The sequence below is a fragment of the Lycorma delicatula genome, chromosome 4 (assembly GCF_047948215.1).
Source record: "Lycorma delicatula isolate Av1 chromosome 4, ASM4794821v1, whole genome shotgun sequence".
Classification (NCBI taxonomy): domain Eukaryota; kingdom Metazoa; phylum Arthropoda; class Insecta; order Hemiptera; family Fulgoridae; genus Lycorma; species Lycorma delicatula.
This window is the reverse complement of record NC_134458.1, coordinates 110,736,457-110,749,151: the sequence shown is the minus strand read 5'-3', so window position 1 is coordinate 110,749,151 and position 12,695 is coordinate 110,736,457. Positions and strand designations below refer to the sequence as shown.

General features: G+C 46.5%; 1 protein-coding gene across 2 annotated transcripts in view; it reads left to right on the top strand.

The window, feature by feature from the left end:
* The window catches only part of LOC142323747 (adenosine receptor A1-like), a 61,904-nt gene that overhangs the window by 20,190 nt on the left and 29,019 nt on the right, over positions 1 to 12,695 (top strand). The window lies entirely within an intron of this gene.

Sequence of the window (12,695 nt, the reverse complement as noted above, 5' to 3'; positions counted from 1 at the left end):
AAAGCAATGCTGAATAGATTGGTACACAAAGTTTATGGAACTCAAAATGCACCTAAATATTTAAAAAAAAATTAATTATTACTGTTTAGAAAAGAAAGCAGGAGCAGATAATGTAAGAACTTCTGCACTATTAGTTTATCTCATACAAATAAATATCACTAGTTTAGTTTAAAGGCAAATAGATAAAATAATAATAATAAAATATTGGAAAATAAGACTTACATGCAACATATACAAGAATCAGATATCAGTGATAATAGTTGAATATGAAGAAAAACAAGCTCTTGTTCAGAATCCCACCCCTATTGCTTTCCAACTTTTATGGGAAGTGAAGGACAAATCTTAAGTGAAGTAACTATTCAAGAATAAAAAAATGGTATGATTCACCATTAATATTGTTCTTTTGATAGAAATTTAAAATAAATTAAAAGTTCTTAAAGATATTGATTTATTGCTAGAAGAAAAATTCAAGCTAACATAACAGAAGTCAACGATCTTGCAAACTATTATTTTTTACACCCTCCTCCCCTGGATTGGACATACAATTAAGTAAAGCTCAGCTCAGGGATTGCCTCTAACCTCCGTACGAGGTGACCGGGCCGATTATGTAATTCCCAGGCCCCAAACGACGGCGGTGTCTCGATCTTAATTTTATCCCTGACCTACGCTAGCCCAGGAGTCCCCACCCGCTCATCGGAACCGGCATACCTTAGCATACCGGCCCTCACGGATGGGACTGTCAGCCCTTCCCTTCGCTAAAGTTTACAGCGTCTCCCTTCAGTGTCATTAACGCGTAACACCTTCATAGCATACGTGTCGAAGGCCCTTCAGTTCTCTTCTGAGGAAAGCATGAAGGACACCAGGTTTTCGGGTCTTAATCTGTCGATGCCTGTTTGGGTCCGCCAAAGATGCCATTCTGAACATATACATACGGTGTGCTACGCTGTGACCTCTCTGTCGCAAAACATGGAGTACGGAGAGTCCCGTCTGCCAAATCAATTGAGATAATGATCAAACGTTCCATGGCCGGAGAATATTTGTGACATAAAATTTTATATCGGCTTGTTTCTTTTTCATTCACATGTCTAAGTCTGTGATTAATCTCTTTGTCCAGGCTGCATCATTTCCAGTCCTCCATCTTTCACGCCATGTCTCCATTACGTTAGCCTCAGCCTCACTCTTTCCCAAACCATCATAGCAAAGCTCTCGCACTCTAACTTGCAGGTCAATTGCAAAACTGACACCAACACGCACACCACACTGTACGATGTAGTTCTATAGTCCGCTGTTACATCCAACAACGATCGCCTGTAGATCCTCTGTAGACGTGCCCGGTTCCTAATGACCCTCATTCCTCCACCCCAAATCGGGGCGGCATTTAACAACGCTATTCGACACGATTAACCATGTCAAATCGTTGACATGATTAATCGGCGTTTGGATGTCCTTGGGGCAGACTGAGTAGTGATCAACGCATTCAGTGATTTTTTAGGGGTTTCGGTCCTTGTACAACTGTCTACTACGTGTTAACTAAACTTACATGATTTGTCGATCTGTACCCCCAGGTACTTTATCATGTTTCTCTTTTGTAGTACTGTCCGCCGTACTGTCTACTTTGTACTGTCCGCCTAGCATGAGGTTTATTCAACCCACCGTTCTTCTTCCCGTTAGTGTGATGTATGCACATTTCTGTGGGAACAGCTTCAGTCCGTGTTCCCGCATCTAATCCCCTATCGCATTTAAAGCCGTGTTTCTCCTTTCTTCCAGCTCAGCCTCAGACCTGTCGCTAATTCAACGCTACGCGTTGAAGTCGTCAACGTACGCTACTGTTTCAGTTGCAGCTGGCAAAGGAAGCCGCAGGACGCCACCATAGACAAGGAACCAAAACAACGGCCCCAGGAAAGCTGGAAATGTGATCACAGGGCTAAATTTTGTAATTTTGCCTTGATATATGCCCATTGTAGCGAGGAGGGTCACAAGCGTGACGATTGTTCAGAAGTCCGAGGCTCAGGTCTATGCTAACTGAAAGAGGTTGCACAAGAATCATGAGCACCCAGTCGGTAAATTTAGTGTGGCTGTTACGTAAGGTCCGTTGTTCTGTACTTTATTCCTTAAATGGTTAGGTTCGGTCAACTAAATTTCCAGGGTTCTTATGGTCCAAGTTGAGTTAAGTGAGATTGTAGAGAGACGGAGCCTCGTTGATGTCCTTCTGCAGAACCTATATGCAATTAGGGGTGATCTGCCAGGATTTCACAGCTTAAAAAAGTTTTGTGTAGAGCATACATGTATGTCTGCTATTCTGTGCAGGAAGTCGCTTGATAGTGTCTTTATAGGGCAGGTTTCTGACGCATATCATGTTGTGGTCAGACTTGCCATTCGCGGACAGAACCTTACAGTTGTTAATTCATATTTCCAATACAGGGATCCCACTGAGGAACACCTAGTGAGATGGAATAGGATCCTTCGTATTGTGGGTAATGGTCTAATCCTTATTGGTGCCGATGTTAATGCGAAGTTGCTTTTCTGATACAGTGGGATCACTGATTATGGCGGTGGTCTAATTGACAGTTTCATCACGCAGCACAATTTTCAGGTCTTTAATGTTGCAGACCAGTAGGCCACTTACTTCGGTACGGTTAACGAACGAAGGGCTTTTTCAGGTACAAATATTGACATCAGCATTGGTAGGGATATCCCTGGCAGGGACTTTGACTGGTCTGTGGTTGACGACTGTTCTAGCGATCTACTGTTGATACTTTTTGAAATAGCGGATGAGCTGCGCAAAGGCCATGAGGGACAATTTCCTGTTTACCGGTGGCGCTTCCTGCATAGGAAGGCGGACTGGGCGAAATTCTCCTCTTGGTTGGAGTCCAGACTGGAGATTTTTTTCTCGAAACCTTGACGGCCTGCCATTAGATGTCCTAGTAGAAAAAATTTCACTTCTGCGGTGGTGGCGGCGGCTGAAGCCGTCATTCCTAGACGTACTCGCCGGAAACGTATATCTGGTTGGTGGTCTTGGAATCTGACAGCAATGAAGCAGTCTGTGAATCGACTCAGAAGGGCTGCGCAACGAGAGGGTGATCCAGATCGGCGTGTGGCCCTAACTGCGGATTACCGCAGAAGGAGTGCTAGGCACGTTCACAGCATTAAGTCCTCCAACCGTAATTCCTGGCACTCCTTCGTTCAGGAGCAAGGGAATAGAGCCCTTGGGACGTTGTGTAGAACCCCTGGATATAAGCGCAGGAAAGATGTCCTCTTGTCAGCTTTGTCAACCCGCGGGGGTGTGGTAATTGATAAGGATCGTGTCCTTTATATTTTTCTGAATGTTTACTCCCGGATGACGCTATGGTGGGTGAGGTTTCATACCACCGGCGTGTCAGGCGGGAAGTCGCGATTTTCGAGACCGACTTACAATCTTCTGAGATCACTGAGGCGGAGGTGCGCCAAGTGATCTGTAGTATGGCACGGCACAAGGCCACCGGATATGATTGTATCACAGTGGAGCTCCTCGTCCGAGCGCTTCCAGTAGTCCTTGGTCCTCTAACTAGAATATATAATAGGTTGCTCTTCGCCGGCCATTTTCCGCCATGTTGTAAGCATGGAGACTTGGTGTTGTTGTTCAAAAGTGGTGACAAAGATCCTACTGTTAGTTCTTCTTACGGTCCACTAACGCTCTTGCCCTTGATTGGCAAGGTTTTTGAGAAGGTACTATATTTGCATATTAATGTTAGATTGGCCACTGATCATTTGCTAAAGGACAACCAGTATGGTTTCCGACCGGGCAAGAGCACTGAGGATGCCATACTAAGGTTGATGGATATAGCTTCCTCTAATGCATGTAAATATGTATTAGGGAGTTTTCTGGACACATCCGGAGCATTTAACAACTTATGGCGGCCCTCTGTCCTGTTTCAGAAGCAGAAGCGCAAGTGTACACGAAATGAATTAGAAGTGCTCTCAAGTTATTTCAGCCATCGGATCGTTTCCCTGCGTGATGGCGGCTCGGAGGTTCGTAGGACCTTAACTAAAGGATACCCTCAAAGCAGTTTCTGAGTCCCCTTCTTTGGATCATAGAAATTGATTCCATGTTGCGTTTAAGGTTGTCATATGGTTCTCGTGTCGTCGCTTATGCTGACGACGTGCTGCTACTGTTTAAAGAGGATTCGCGTAACGAGGTAGAGTTCCGAGCTGCTCATGCTTGTGAGACACTCCGAATGTGGAGTATTCAACAGAAGATGATTTTCAGCCCAGAGAAAACTACAATGATGTTGTCTAAGGACTGATTGGCTGCTTTCTGATGAATCCGGGTTCGGATAGCTTGTCTCCCCATTCGGTACGTTATGGCTCAAAAATACCAGAGTGTTATCCTTGATGAGAATTTTCGATTCAAGGAACATCTACAGTATGTTGCAAAAAAGGCCGCTGATGCTTTTTATGGAATCCGTAGAGTCATTCATCCCGATTGGGGGTTGAATTACCATACCGTGCGTATCCTTTACAAAGGTATCAACAAAGCTATTATGCTGTATGCTGCTCCTGTCTGGGTTCACTACATGGGTTATAGGTATTCCGCGGACGTTTTGCTGCGGGCCCAGCGACTCCTCTTGCTCGCTATTATAGGCGGTTATAGAACAGTCTCGCGGGAGGCAGTTTGTGTTATAGCCGGGGTCAAACCAATAGATATCTTGGCTAATGAGCGTAAGGAACGCTAAATTTCCAAGGTAAATAGCCTATTGACGTCAGAACGAAAGCAGGAGACTGAAGACTGGGGCCTTGCGTCTTGACAGATCAGGTGGGACAAATCCCCGACAGGTCGTTATACGCATGGTATATTTCCTATAGTGTTTGATTTTGGTGCGATTGGATGGGTTTCCCCCAACAGGTATATTACAGTTTCTCTCCGGGCATGGTACCTTTCGGGCGAGTTTGGCTAGGTTTAGTTTGCTGGATTCGATTCAATGTCCGGATTGCGAGACTGATGATACAGTAGACCACGTCCTCTACGTCTCCGATACGAGGTCGAATGTTCACGAGCTGTTAGGGAACATGAGAGAATAATCAATTTTGTAATTCAATTATTGTATCATTTTCATACAAAACTGTAACCGAGCAACTTTGTCATCATCTGTAATGAGTTGAAGTACGGTTAGTTTATACGGCTTCAAGTGCAATTGTTGACGTAATTCGTGCCAAACAGTCGTTTGTGGAATGCCAATCTTACGTGACGCATGTCGAATTGATTTTTTCGGATAATTCGAATAGAGTTGTTTAACAGCAGCTTTAGGGAGTTGTGAGCGTCCTGGTGATCTTGAATGTATAACAGAACAATTTGCCTCAACGAAGGTTGGTGCCAAGATTAAACTGTACGCCTACTAGGAGGTTCCCTAGTGTACACTCTATGAAAATTACGTTGAACTGCAGTCACCGACTGCAAATCGTGAAACCAAAACACAAAGCGATCACGTTCAGAATCAGTAAAATTATCCATTTTTAACAGCGTTGGTGGACGATTTCGGTACTAATGAACTATGTGACTCGGAACGGAACGAAACGAAATGATAGCGGGAGTTTATTTTTCCCTACTAACTGCAGAACCTGGACAAATATCAGTTGCTGTTGTGTCTTTCTATTTTATCTGGCGGGTTATCATCTGTTTTGTGGCTGTTATAGATTTTATTTACGGACGGATTTCGTATTTGCCTTCCGGTCCCTTAGACCAATGAGAAACAATTGACTAGAGCTGATTCGGGGATACTAAGCGTATATGTGCTTTGTACTTCCGGCAATATTCCCCTTCAGTCCGTCCTCTGAAGTCCTTTCGGTCAGACAGGAATTTGCCTTCCGAGGGGGCCCAAGTATTTGGAGGAAGCTTTCAGATACACGTGTGTCGGGAAGGGTTTTGGGGGATCGCGTGGACGGAGACCTTCATTGTGCTGTTTCACCTGAAATAGACATAAAAAGGAGGCATGTTCTGTATTGCAAGAAAGATATAAAAGACCTCGTTCAGGACAATATGACAAACCTCTCATATCGATGTTGATCGCTTCTCGACCTCTGGCCCCATACTGTAAACTTGCTTTGCAATACCGGTGCGATTTTCTGCAAGAACAGTGTTCTACGTACACGCTGTCGGGGCTGTACAACGATCGGTGGCAGTTAGTCAACCTGCGTTGCGCGAAGTGTTATACGAAACAACGGCGTAGTGCGTTGCAGGAGGGCCACCGTCGGCTAAATAAGGACGTTTTCTTTGTGTGTCAGTGTTCCCATCTTCGTAGTTCGTGAGGACAAGGAAAGTTTCAAATCCTCTGGCAGGTTCGGGAAGCGATTTCGCTCCGACTTCGCCAGTGGTCTACAGTAGGAGCTTTTAAGCATTACTGTTTCGGCTGGGGTTGCGTAAGGATAGGCGGTCTTGCTCGGAATAACAAAGCCGAACGCTCACCAGTTTTGTGATAGGTGATAGGATTCTTTCAAACTGCAGCTGTAGTGTCTGGCAGTGCAGTTGGTGTATTTCCTCGATGGTAAGCTGCTATGGAGCAATCCGGGGGAGATTGCCTCGAGGACTTGGTTGGTTTAGCCAAGGACTTGGTTACCAGTGCCGAGAGGGTCACTGGGCAGGTCTCCGCCGAGGATACGGTTCTCTAAGGAGGTCATGGAGGTCTCCACGAGGGGAGGAGGCCCTACCCTCATGTGCAGCGGCGGATTGCACGAAAAATCCTGCCAATACCTCTGCGTCGAACTGTGCGGGGAAGACTTCGGTCGAACCTTGCAGGGAGAGCAAGGCACTGGAGGGCGAGCCAAGGCTGACAGGCAGCTCCCTGCGAAGTCGAGGGTGGCGGAGCACAGCGGTGAGGTGGTCGGCTTTGTCCCGGAGGATTCCAAGGCGAAGCCTCCTTTGCAGAGGTCTAGCTTGGGATCTGAAAGAACCGGGCGGATCGAGGATATGCGGTCCGCATGGGCCAAAATATCCTCCTAGAAGGAATCACGCATTTCGGTTGAGTTTCGTCAGTTAGTCGACTCGTGTACCTAATGGATTCTGAGCTGGCATTGAAATGCGAGGGCCTCCAGGGCGCTAACCGAGTCCTAGATTCGGTCGTTGATCGACTATCGGGCAAGGTGTATCAGGTGGTGGAAGAAGTCAGAGACTTCAAACCGGTAACGGAGAGGGTCCTTGGCGAGATCCACATCTCTTTAAAACGGTGGAGGAGAAGGTGAAGAAGCCTGCCTTCTTCGCTGCAGTAATAGCCGCACCTGGGCCTAAGCGGGCTAGTACCCCGCCACCAGTTCAGGTGTCGGCTAACAAAATTAAGCGGGCCACTGTCAAGGTGGTCCCAGTAACGCCAGGTCCGGGGGCTTCGTCTACGATGACGGAGCTGACCCTGAAGAAGGTTCTAGATCCGCGGAGAAAAAGGTCCCAGATCTCCCGGGTCACGAAAACAAGGTACCATGGAGTGTTCCTGGAGGTCGAAAGTGAGCAGCAGACGAAGCGGTTGCTGGAGGCCGACGTTCTGCAGAAGAACGGGCTGAAGGCTCAGTTGCTGGCCGAGCGAAGGCCTCAAATATTGGTGTATGATTTACCAAGGGCGACGAGGGCAGAAGAGCCCGAAATCCTCAAGGCGATACACAGCCAAAATCCAGCGTTGGATATGGCTGCCGAGGACTTCTTCAAGGGGACCAGGGTGGTCCGGCAGTTGAAGGAATCCTCAAAGAGCCACTGGGTGATTGAGACCTTGCCTAATATCCGGCAGGTCTTGGTGGCCGGTGGCCGGCTGTTGCTTGGGTGGACCTCTTGCAGGGTCGTTGACCATGCAAAAGTACCCCGATGCTTCAAATATCAAGGCTTTAGTCACACCTCTCTCCGCTGTAGAGCACAGTCGGAGATGTGTGGTCATTGCGGCCTTGTAGGGCACAAGGCAGATAATTGCCCTAGTAAGACTACGCCTGCAAAGTGCGCTCCTTGTGCCTTGCTGAAAGGCTTTGATGCCAGACACCGGTTCGTGGGCAAGCAATGCAGCTCGCACGACATAGCCCGGACGAAGATCGTGCATAATACGGCGTATAGTGACGCCTGAATTGGGGGAAGCTTTCGAAGACGGTCGTCATCATATTGAACGCTTGCGCCTGAGGATGTTAAACCTGCACTATTCCTGGGTGGCCACCAATGAAGCTATGAGGATCCTTGAGGAGTACGACATCGGGTCCTCTTGATCCAGGAACGGTCGGGGATAGGGTGGTCGGCTTCCACGGGGTTGATGTTATTCATTCTCGTGGGGATCGACCACGAGAATGGGGAGCACGACCACGAGTGGGAATCGGTCTCGTTGGGTGTCTTCTGGATGCCTCAGTTTTCTGACGAGCAATTCACTGTCGTGCGAGTCACCATCGAGTACGCTCGATGTTGTAATGGTGTCGTGATAATTCCGGCTTGGATGGAGTATCGATGACTAGGCGAAGTTGGGGCGGATTCTGGACGGTCTCCCGAGCATCAGAGTGCTGGTTGCTCTGGACGGTAACGCCAAGTCTTCCACCTGGGGTTCACTACTCACTGACCCCAGAGGGGTTTACGGCCGATGCGAGTAGTACCACGTCCTACGCGCTTCGAGCCTTGCTGCCAGCGGACGAAGAACTTATGGATGGGAATTTCCATCGAGAGCTTAGGGTGGCGATCCGGGACGTAGGTCGCTGCTCTGACCCTGTCGGGGACTGAAGTTTGGATGAGGTGAAAAATTCGGTTTTTGCCTTGCCTAACAAGAAGGCGCCGGGAACTGACGGAATTACCGGTGAGCTAGTTAAGCGGTCTTGGAGAAGATTGTGGGACCTCTTGGTCCGGCTCTACAATAGTTGCTTACACAGTGGTATCTTTCCTACGGAATGGATAGTAGGCGATCTCCGGCTGATTCTTGACTTGGATAGAAGGGCTGTGAAGTCGTATAGACCGATAACGGTCCTCCCAGTGCTAGGAAAAGTACTTGAGCGGCTGATTTCCAGCCGCCTCGATGAGCTCTTCCGGGCTCGAGGAGCGTTCAGCGATCGGCAGTTTGGTTTTAGGCGCGGTTTTGGAACAGCGGATGCGATCAGCTTCGTAGTTTCTAAAGTTAGGGGTAGCCTGTATAGAATGGTGCTCGGCATCAGTTTGGATATAAGGGGCGCGTTCGACAACGCCTGGTGGCCGTCTATCTTAGACGGCCTGCTGAATGTTGGATGTCTGCGAGACATCTTTGAGCTGATTATTGACTATTTTCGGAATAGAGAGGATCGGTTGACCATCGGTGTTGAATCGCTAGCGAAAGAGCCAACAAAGGGTTGTCCGCAGGGGTCTGTCCTCGGGCCGATGTTTTGGAACGTTATTATTAATAGGTTGCTAAAGTCGGATCTCGGTGAGGGTTGCACATGCATCGCGTGTGCCGATGACATACTGCTGCTTGTGGAAGGCGATACTAGAGCCGAAATAGAGGCCAGAGTGAGACGCATTGTCGAACCGTGTGGGTGTTCCTTGATGCCGTTGCTTTGTTCAACCGACATCAGTAGTTTATTTAAGGAAAAGACTTCTACCTCGCTGCTGTGGGAAGCTACCCGAGACTTACGGTTGGCCATCAGCCAATTAAAGCTCCAAGCGCTTTAATATTGGTGGACATGTACTTGCTGGCATTCAGCGACCTAGGCGTGGCAGCGAATTGCTGCCTAGACAAGATACATTTAATTTATTGAATGTCATATATATTTTGGTAGTTGACGGGGTGCGCCTACCCATTTTAGAATATATGAGAAGTGAGCGGTGGGACACGAAGCAAGTGGTGTGTGGCACCATGCTTAGTTCGCTCACCCAATTTGGTTAGCTCTAGGAGCTAGTTAGGACACTAACTAGCCACACTGTGGTGTGAATGTTAGAGGTTTGATCTTCGCAGCGGAGGCTTAGGCTGCCAATCAGGAAAAGATGATAAAATAACTTTTAACGAATGCTAATTGTAGCCCTCTTTTGCATGATTTGACCGAGGAGCTGGCTAAACAGATGGATGTTATCTTTGTTGTCACGTCTGAGTCGAACAAGTATGTCGCATCTGGTAATGGCTGGTGTGCAGATAGAAATGGTGATGTTGTCATCCGTGATGTTGGTGGCAGAGTTCGCTGGAGACTGGCAGAGAGAGGAGACGGCTTGATAGCCTTGGAGTTACCTTCGTCTATACTTGTCGGGGTGTACATTAGTCCAAATTGTAACATTCCCTTTCATGCCGAGTTCATGAATAGGTTACATGAACTGGTCGTTCGAGCAAGAAGAAGTGTCATAATACTGGGTGACTTCAATTGCAAGATAATAGAAGCTGGCTGCAGTGTCACTAATAAGCGGGAAGAAATCCTTGCGGATTTGATGCATCTGCATGGATCATATTGCTTAAATGATGGTATTACCACGTACACGGCTAGGGGACTCTTCAGTCCTTGATCTCGTTATTCTGGATAGTCGGTGAGATCGGGAGCTTTGCTCCTTAAAGATGCTTACGGAGGATATTGCTAGCGATCATGTAGCCACGTCAATTGAGTTCAAGATTCGTCATTGAAAGTGAGGATCGGTGGCCCGCCGTTCCGTCTGTCCAACTGGCAGGTGGACATGGTTGTAAATAGAGTTGTAGAGAGAGAGAGTGATTGTTCAATTGACTTTAACTGCAGAGGGACTTCAAGTTTTATCAAAGATGAGATTCCACGGTTCTAGATGAAGTATCAGGGTTTCAAGCCGGTATATTGGTGGACCCCAAGAAATACGTAAATGCGGAGGGAGTTGCAATCCAGCCGGAGACGTATGCAATAGTTGCGTCGAAATGATAGGACGTATTATTTTTAAGGCTGCTCGAGATTATAGAGATCGTAGACGTGCCCTCAATTATGAGATTAAGACAATAAAGCGTAAAAAATGGATGGAGCTGTGCGAGGATTTGGATAATGATCCCTGGGGGAGGGCCTACCAGATTGTGATGAAGAGATTTGGTAGGCGCCTCCCTGTCTCTCGGCCTTTAATGGTTACCTGCGGACCCGAAGGTTAAAAAAAAGAATAAAGCGCCTCCCTGTATTGACAATGGGTAGAGCGAAGTGTGAGGTGGAAATAATCTTCTCTTGCGCCGAACGAAGGATAGTTGGTCCTCCAGTTTTTAAGAGAAGAATATATACCGTTGATAAAGTTATCATGGCAATAGATAGGCTGGGGAATGTGAAAAGTCCGGGTCCGGGCGGAATACCGGCCAAGGTGCTAAAGGGCCTAATTAGTAGCGTACCATGGGCCATAGTAGACATTTTTAATAAAGAACTGGAAGGTGGGACATTTCCAGCCTGTTGGAAGGAAGGGCGGCTTGTCTTCCTTCCCAAAGGTGGTGCTGATGACATGGCTGGAGGGTTTAGACCGTTATGTCTCCTTAACAATTTAGGTAAAGTTGCTGAGAGGCTGTTGGCGTCAAGAATGATGGAGGAGCTCAACAGAGAAGGTGATATACATGAAAATCAAAATTGGTTTCGTGCCAGGCAGATCGGCCATTCAAGCTGTATCACGAGTGGTACACTGGGCTAAGGAAGTTAGACAAGGCACGTGGAGGACGAGGGGTATCCCTGTTTTGGTGTTCTTGGATATCCGGAACGCGTTTGGTTCCGTGCCTTGGGACGTTATAATGTCTGCCTTGGTAAATAAGGGTATTAGTAATTACCTGATTAAGCAAGTCGGCGATTAATTAAATAAGAGATGGATAAAGGCGGAGACTTTAGAAGGGTGTTTCAGTTTCCAGATGTTTGGGGGAGTCCCATAGGGTTCAGTGTTGGGCCCCCTCCTATGGGATATTTTTTTGACGACATATTGAGTGTTCGATTGCCGCAGCATACGCAGTCAGTTTTTTATGCGGATGATTTAGTCCTTATGATTAGTGGCAGGAGGGAGCAGGAGATCCTGCATAGGGGCAATGCTGCGCTTGATTTGATCCATATATGGTTGAGAGACCACGTTCTGGAACTTGCTCTTGATAAGTGTCAGTATGTTTCCTTAACAGGAAAACGTAGAGTTGATCCCATCAGGTTGGTGGTCGGAATTCACCGCATACAAGAAAGCCTTAAGGCGAAGTACCTTGGTGTGATAATCGACAAGTCACTACGGTTCAGCGAACACGTTTTGGAGTGCTCTGAAAGGGCTAATAGGATTCTTAAGGCATTAAGTCGTCTGATGACTTCACAGGTTGCACCGCGCGCGTCTAAACGTCGAGCCATTATGTTATATGCTCCGCCTATTTGGAAAGATCCAATTGGTATACAGAGTTAGACCAGAGAGAATTATTACTTACTTATTTTCAATGGTTGCAGAGTTATAGCCAAATAAAATTTTAATTAATGAAATATTTGGATCATAGGGGAAGGCACATCGGTTCCCCAATCAGACTTCATATCCTTTTATTTTTAATTTGAATATATTGATTTATTAATAATTATTAACCTCTTAATGTAAAAAAAATTACGATCAATAATAATTCAATAACAAAAAAAAAATGAAAAAGTATCAGAATGAAATAAAATTTTACGTACTTTCATTAAAAAAAACAAAAAAAAAACAAGAAAATAGTGTAAATTTAATTTAATAGGCGTACAAGGAAGTCATGTGTTGTTCACATCAGATATTTTTTATCATATTTTATGAAATTTATTTTACTGAAAGTTGTTATTTATCCAAATTA